Source organism: Gekko japonicus, unplaced genomic scaffold, assembly GCF_001447785.1.
Source record: "Gekko japonicus isolate JY-2015 unplaced genomic scaffold, Gekko_japonicus_V1.1 scaffold4856, whole genome shotgun sequence".
Taxonomy (NCBI): Eukaryota; Metazoa; Chordata; class Lepidosauria; order Squamata; family Gekkonidae; genus Gekko; species Gekko japonicus.
The window spans coordinates 33,787-41,933 of NW_015160980.1; positions in this window are offsets into that span (position 1 = coordinate 33,787).

An 8,147-nucleotide genomic window follows, 5' to 3' on the forward strand; every position below is an offset into this window, starting at 1 on the left:
CTGGGAGAACCGGGTTTCATTCCCCACTCCTCCACTTGGGCCTGCTGGATGACCTTGGGCAAGTCATAGTTCTGATAAGAGCTGTCCTTGAAAAAGAGCCGTTTCTGTCAAGAGCTCTCTCAGCCCCACCTCCCTCACAGGGTGCCTGTTGTGGGGAGGGGAAGGGAAAGGAGTTTGTAAGCTGTTCTGAGACTCCTTTGGGTAGTGAAGGGCGGGGTATAAATCCATGCCTTCTTCTTCTTCTTCAATCTGACCACAGCCTAGAAATATTTGAAGAATCCAGCCCTGATGAGAGTCTCTAAAGGGGGTGGTGGTTTTTCCAGGTAAAACATCTAAAGGGGAAACCCCAGTTCTTTCTCACAAGGCTTATCTTGTATCCCCAGCAGTCTGTTTCAGCCAAACCCCCACAACCCACGAACCTTAACATGAACATATCTTGAAGATTCTGCTGAAAGCCAACAAGTGGGAAATCCTCTTGTCACATTCAATTTCAGACAATTTTGATCAACCTGAGCTAGTCTACATCCCTAATAAACCAAAAACATGATGAGTCTCTAGCCTGATTATGTAAGTCTCTGGTGAATTTTTTGACCTGCCCTGAGAGTTCAAGATAGGGAGGGATACCAGTTGAAGGAACAGACATAGTTGTTTCCATTTTCTTTTTTATTAAGTGACCCATCAACAGAGGTTAAACATTATGAGCCTCTAGTCTGATTATGTAAGTCTCTGGTGAATGTTTTGACCTGCCCTGAGAGTTCAAGATAAGGAGGGATACCAGTTGAAGAAACAGACATAGTTGTTTCCATTTTTTTTATTAAGTGACCCATCAACAGAGGTGGAACTCCAGGCTGTTGCTTAGGTGTAATAATAATTCCCCCCCAGTCCGCAGTTTCTGGTACAGCATGTGGTGAACCAGAAATTGACAGTGGAGACAGCAATACGGCTGAACGTTTTACTGAGTTCGACAGGAAGAATGACAAAATGCAAAATGGAAAACCGGAAATACCAAAACATTAATAGGATAGAATAAAATCACAGAATTATATGCAAACTAAAATTGACAAACTAAATGTGCATTGCCTCCAAATGTTGTGCAATGCAATTATTTCCTGGAAGGCTGGGGAAGAGAGTGTTCACACAAAAGAACTTTTCAATTTTTGTGTATTCCTTCATGGTTATTCACAGACATGGTTTCTATGAGTTGCCGACACCTGGGTATTATTTTTGTATAATATGAGAACAGTAGGTCACTGCCTGAGTCTAGCCAAACAGAGATCACAAATATGATGTGATCTTGGTGCTGTCTACCCAGTTGAACTTGGCTTTGTGACAGTATCACTGAAGACAAAGAAAATAAAAACATTAGAAGAGTCCTGCTGGATCAGACCAGGGGTCCATCTAGTCCAGCATCCTAAGAACAGAAGAAGAGCCCGGGATTGAGTGTGAATGGGGGAATGTGTTTGTCTATGGCTGATTTCGCACTAGAGCTGCCTCGATGTTGCGCCGCCGTTTGCCCCGATACTGTTGGTCAATTTCACACCCGAAGCTGTTTTTTGAGGATCACGAAACTGCGGAGGAAATCGGGCGAAGCCGCGGGTCAAATGCAGCAGCTTCGGGCGTGAAATTGACCAATAGTATCGGGGCAAACGGCGGCGCAACATCGAGGCAGCTCTAGTGCGAAATCAGCCTATGTATCTGCTGCACATAATGCTACATAGATGAACGATGCCCATATCTGGTTGCACAGTCAGGTATGGATATTGTTCATCTGCGCCACATTACTTTCAGTGGGACTGAGTTTTATTCTTGCAATCCTGCCTCCGTTCTACCCCAGCTGGTCTACTGCACATGAATTGATTGAGGCAAAGGCAGATCCCTTAACAATCTCTTACAGTTTCATACCCTTCATGCAGAAAATCATGGCGGGGGGGGGGGGTTGTGTACACCCCTTGTTTTTAGGTCAGCACTAGACTGAATACATATTTTAGTTCACAGAACCAACAGCAAATGGCTGGCACTTATAGGCAACCAAAGTTCTCACTAGGTCTATTAGGCCATGAAAATGGAATGGTCTCTTAACTTCTTCCCAAACCCATGACCTGCAAGCCGACATCCCTTAATGAGGCATCATATTGAAAGAAGCCTGGGTTTTGGCCACTGTGTGATACAGAGTGTTGGACTGGATGGGCCACTGGCCTGATCCAACATGGCTTCTCTTATGTTCTTATGTCTGGGGCAGTGATGCTCTGCATTCTTGGTGCTTGGGGGGCAACACTGGGAGGCCTTCTGGAGTTCTGGCCCCGGTGGGGGACTTCCTGATCGCACCTGGGTTTTGGCCACTGTGTGACACAGAGTGTTGGACTGGAGGGGCCACTGGCCTGAACCAATGTGGCTTCTCTTATGTTCTTAAGCCTCCCGCCGGCTGTAGTGGCTGCAGGTTCCACAAGTCCTTAGAAGAAACAGCCATGCCTAGAAATCTTCCTTTCTGCCCTCTCTTTCTCCTCACTCTGGGTGAGGAAATCCACAGCTGTTCGTTAACTCTCATTTTGTCATCTTCTTTCCTGGATCTGCGTAGCATTTGCCCTCAGTTGGAGAATAAGGGAAAACAGTCAATGCCAATAAGAAAGGAGGATAAAGGGACCCAGAAATCTCATGGTTTTCGCTGCCGAGAATCCTTGCCAAATCCTGCCCTCCCCAGGCTGTACCCCCAAATCTCCAGGAATTTCCTAACCTGAAGTTGGCAACCCAACTTGCAACTCCTGAAAATATCTTTCCTACGTGTTATCAGGGTCAAATAGATCCCAGCTTAATCACATTTCTTTTTTATGTGCCTTTGGCAATGACTCAAATTTTATGTAGAAATATAATTTTTAAAATAATACTTTACTAAACAGATACAATTCTGCTTGGATATTATCTGGAGTCCATTACGACCACCAGTGTTAACTTCTAAATCAATGGGGTCTCCAGCCTTCTCTGATACCATCCTTAACATACATTTCTTCCTTTAGTCATAAATCTCCTGCTCTTATGGTTTTTTAATTGTTATTATTATTGTTATCACCTGCTTCCCCTAAGTGAATTATGCACAAGGAAATATAATGCAGCCCTGGCATCATGCTGTTTTTTGGTGTTGTTTTTTTTAGGAAAAGCAATTTAGGAAGAGGCAGTTTTGAACAGAGAAATGGGAGGGAAGATGCTTATCTCTTTCAAATTAACCTCTTTAGCAGCTCTTTCTCCCCTGGAATTCACAATGGGACACACTTTCGGCTTTTCCACATTATCATTATCCTCGCTTGTGTGTTCCTGTTGCTCTAGGGGGGTTGTCTGTTCTGCTCATGTTTTGCTCCCTCTAGTGGTAGACACGCTTTTACATCACTTTATGTCCCGTATTTTAAAAACTGCAGTTTAAATGTGCAGGGAGATATGCCAGACAAAAGTGATGTACTGTTGAGCACGTACTCTTACACCGTAAAACAGGGGGGGAAACACCAATGAAGCAATAGAAACATACAAGTAAAGAAAATGAAAATGTGGAAAAACCACTTGAATCTCACAAAGGGAAAGTTACTACAAGGAGAACTGAGTTTGGGGTGGAGGAATGGTAGCCAGAGAAAGAATTAAGCAGCTTACTTCCAACACTTTTTCCTTTAAAGAAAGAATGACGTTGGAGCCAGTGTTCCCTCTAAGCTGAGTTAGTGTGAGCTAGCTCACAGTTTTTTAGCCTCTGGCTCACACATTTTAGTCTTCACTCAGGATGAATGACTCCAGAACAAACAAATTTATGCAGTAGCCAAATTGCTCACTCACAACTTTAATGCCAGTCGCTCACAAAGTAGAATTTTCGCTCACAAGACTCCACAGCTTAGAGGGAGCATTGCATTGGACCTCTGTTACAAATGTTTGCACACAACATAAAAACAGGCCTTTAGACTTGCGGAGAGGATTCGTTCACCTCGGGACACTCTGAGAACTATAATTCTACAACAGGAACCTCTTGCAGTGAATTCCCAGTGCTCCCATTAAACTGCCGTTCCCAAGATTCTTTGGGATTAACCATAGCAGCTAAACTCATGTTTAAAAAAACAGCTGTATGTTTGTAGCTGAAATATGCCCCCAGGCACCCAAAATTGTCTACTGTTGGAGGAGAAAAGATTAGCTGGAGATCTGACCTAATTTTGTTGTGGCAGTTTCTTTTGGTTTCAAATGGTCAGCGATCAAAACTTTGGAAACCTATTCCCTACCAATGCATGTTGCAGTGATTAGGAATTTTTGTCATTGACTCCAGAAAGTTTGCAAAACCAAAGAGAACATAAAAATCTGTGATGAAGGACTTGGGCTCAGTGCCCTAGTTAAGTGCATGCAAAATGGGTTTGGAAGCTAACGACAGCAATTCATTCACGTGGTGTATTCATGTCGCCAGGTGATTCGTGGTAAGGAGATACAGCGGAAAGCTGAGCTGGGAGGGGTGAGCAGATGAATGGGAACAGTTGAGTTTTTCCTCTTAGATAGACGAGAAAATATAATTCTAAGTACATCCAATGTAGGGTCATTTCTATCAAATGTTGAGAACTTTTCACCAGTTTACTAGGCCATCCCCGATGTATCCAGGATTCTCATTGGCATCTTCTTCACCTGGAAAAGAACAGGCAAAAGGATATATCATTCGCGGAAGCTGCCGAAAGAACCGAGGAGAGTGGCTCCAGTGAATTTAGATACCAGATTAACAAGGGATCAGACAGGTTCAATGAGGATAGGTCTGTCAGTGGCTACTCGCTGTGGCGACCAGTGTTCCCTCTAAGCTGTGCACGTGAGCGAGCGCTCATTAACACATAAGAACATAAGAGAAGCCAATGTTGGGTCAGGCCAATGGCCCCTCCAGTCCAACACTCTGTCACACAGTGACCAAAAATACCAGGTGCCATCAGGAGGTCCACCAGTGGGGCCAGAACAATAGGAGCCCTCCCACTGTTGTCCCCCCGCCTCCAAGCACCAAGAATATACAACATCCCTTGCCCCAGACCGAGAGTTCCTATCTATAAGGTAAAGGTAAAGGTTCCCTTGCTCGAAAGCCAGTCGAGTCCGACTCTAGGGTTGCGGTGCTCATCTCCGTTTCAAAGCCGATGAGCCAGCGCTGTCCGAAGACGTTTCCGTGGTCATGTGGCCGGCATGACTAAACACCAAGGTGCACGGAACGCTGTTACCTTCCCACCGAACTGGTACCTATTTATCTACTTGCAGTTTCTTGCTTTCGAACGGCTAGGTTGGCAGGAGCTGGGGCCAGAGACGGGAGCTCACTCCGTCATGCGGCAACTCGGGTCTCGAACTGCCGAACTACCAACCTTCCACAGCCTGCAGTTCAGTGTCTTGACCACTTGAGCCACCGCAGCTATCTATACTTTGTGGCTAATAGCCACTGATGGACCTCTGCTCCATATGTTTATCCTGTGGCTGTGAATTCCGTGTCTTAATCACGCTTTGGGTGAAGAAGTACTTCCTTTTATCCCTTCTAACCCGACCGCTCACCAATGTCATTGAGCGCCCACAAGTTCTTGGAAGCCCCGTGCAGCAGCAACCTGGAGCCGCGCAAGGTCTTGCACTGCCCATGGGCCATTTTAAGATTACAGCAGTTATATTCTGCTCAAGATGTGAACTGCTCTGCTCAGTGGGTGGGGGCGGGGGAATTAGAAGGAACATTGGTGGTGACTAGGTAGTCAGTCTCTGAATCCCAGTGCCAGGAGGCAACATCAGGGGAAGGTCTCGGCCTCTGTGCCCTGCTGTTGGACCTCCAGAGGAACTGGTTGGCCACTGTGTGGCTGTGGTTACACGACAAGGCAATTGCGCTTTGTTCCCGATGTAATTTAAACCGGAATATTTTTTTCCGAGTTGGGATGTTCACACTTCCCTCTCTGAACCGCAAGCTCGCCTTCCCCGCCTGCCCACCTCCCCCCCCCAGCAACTTTCCAGCCACTGACTAGATGAAAAGAAAAGAAAAAGGCACCTTTGACAGAGTTCTCCTTTCTGCCTGATGCTGCTGGCTATCTGGGCATGCTCCCGGCGCTAGGCTCCCTCCCTCCCTCCTAACGCGGCAGCTTCCGGGACTCGCTCCTGGGGCGGGTGCCAAAGCCCGCTCGCCTGCCAGGCTCCACCTCCCGCAGGAAAGTTCCAAAGGATCCATCCCCATCTCTTTTGCATCTACAGTCAAATGCTCAAGGAACAAGAGGATCCAAACGTGCTCAGCCTTACCTTCTTCTTGTGCTTTCCGTAGAGAAGAAAGAAACAAGGCTGCAGCTTCAGGGAGGGTTAAAGGGTTTGTGTTTTGGCTGCGGGTTTCTGCAAAGACAAAAAAGAAAAGAACCCACCACGCTTTGTTCTTGTCGCAAACGCTAGAGAAAGACACCCAGCCGATACCACATACGCTGCGAACTTCAGCACAGACGGTCTTGCCAGGCAAACCTACTTTGCTCAGGTCCCTCAGCTAGACTTGAGCAGAGCTCTCAATCAAATCGCCTCAGTCTTCTTGAAGCTCATGCAGAGAAACTTTGTGCCTCTGGAGTGGCCATTTATTCTACAAGCCCAGGCCACTGTTTTTATTATGAAGCTAAATAAATATGACGTGAAATCAGGGCTCTTCTTTCTGAGGGAATGCACCAGAACGGAGTTCCGGAAGCTCTCTGACAAAATTATTTTAAAAATGTTTAAAAGTTCATGAGTTTTCAGTATGCAGATTGAAAACTTCATCTCCCTCTTGAGGGTTCTGGCATGGAAAGAAAGGAAGGAAGGAAGGAAGGAAGGAAGGAAGGAAGGAAGGAAGGAAGGAAAGAAAGAAAGAAAGAAAGAAAGAAAGAAAGACCACAAGAGCAGCCTTAGTCCACCTAGTTCAGCATCCTGTTTCACAGTGGCCAAACATACAGCTCCGGAAGACTTACAAGCAGGGAACAACTGCACCGGTTGTGGCCTCCATGTTGTTTTTCAAGGGCAGCCCCACACAGAGTGTATTATAGTAGTCCAGCCTTGAGGACACCATAGTACTGATTTAGCATGCTTAAGCCAGTCAGTTTCAAAAAAACAGATGCCTCTCTCATTGCATCTCAGCAACTAGTATGCAGGGGTACGCTGCCTCAGAACATGGAAGCTCCCCTGAGCCACTGACGACACCCTCCCATCTCCAGTTGGTTCCACAGACCCCACTCACCTAGCTGCAACCTGTCATACAGGTCCTTCCGCTGGCTTTCCTCCGAGATGAACCGACGACCCTCTGAAACACAATGACATACAGCTAAAGTGAGCATCGCGTCCTGTACGACACTTGCAGAACCCCGGCGTCAACGTTATGCGATGTAAGGGTTTGAGCGGTCTGTGATTCCGAAACAAAAGCGATGTGAAATGCAATTATATCATTCCAGGAGAGCTTGCAAGCAATGTTCCGAAGTCTTGTGAGCAAAATTCTCCTTTGTGAGCTGCTGGCATTAAAGTTGTGAGCGAGTGATTTGGCTACTGCATCAATTTGCTTGCTCTGGAGCCCTCCTCCCTGAGCTAAGACAGAAATGTGTAAGCTGGAGGCTAAAATTCTGTGAGCTAGCTCACACTAACTCAGCTTAGAGGGAACACTGTTTGTGAGCTACGGGCCTTAAAGTTGTGAGCGAGCGATTTGGGGACTGCATAAATCAGTTTGCTCGGGAGCCGTCCTTCCTGAGCTAAGACAAAAATCTGTGAGCTGGAGGCTAAAAAACTGTGAGCTAGCTCACACTAACTCAGCTTAGAGGGAACACTGCTCACAAGGTAGCCTCGGAAGACTAATTTTAAAAGGACCAGGTAAGCCATGCTTGAATCACTGAAGGACTTGGCAGTGGCTCTCCATACCACATAGACCTCCACCGTCTCGGAGACACTATAAAAAAGGAGCACTGGGGGGGGGGAGAGAGGCAGTTAGCAGGTGGCCATTCCGCCAGAGGCGCACAAGGCAGTAAACGGTCATGGGGGACACTCTGGTTTGAGGGCAAAACTCTATGGTAAATTTGCCCTCAAACCATAGTTTTGCCCTCAAACAAGAGCGCTGCATGACGTCGCCAACACGATGACATCACTTCCGGGTGACATCGTCATGTTGGGGGCATCACGTGATGTCACCACCCCATCCAGGAATG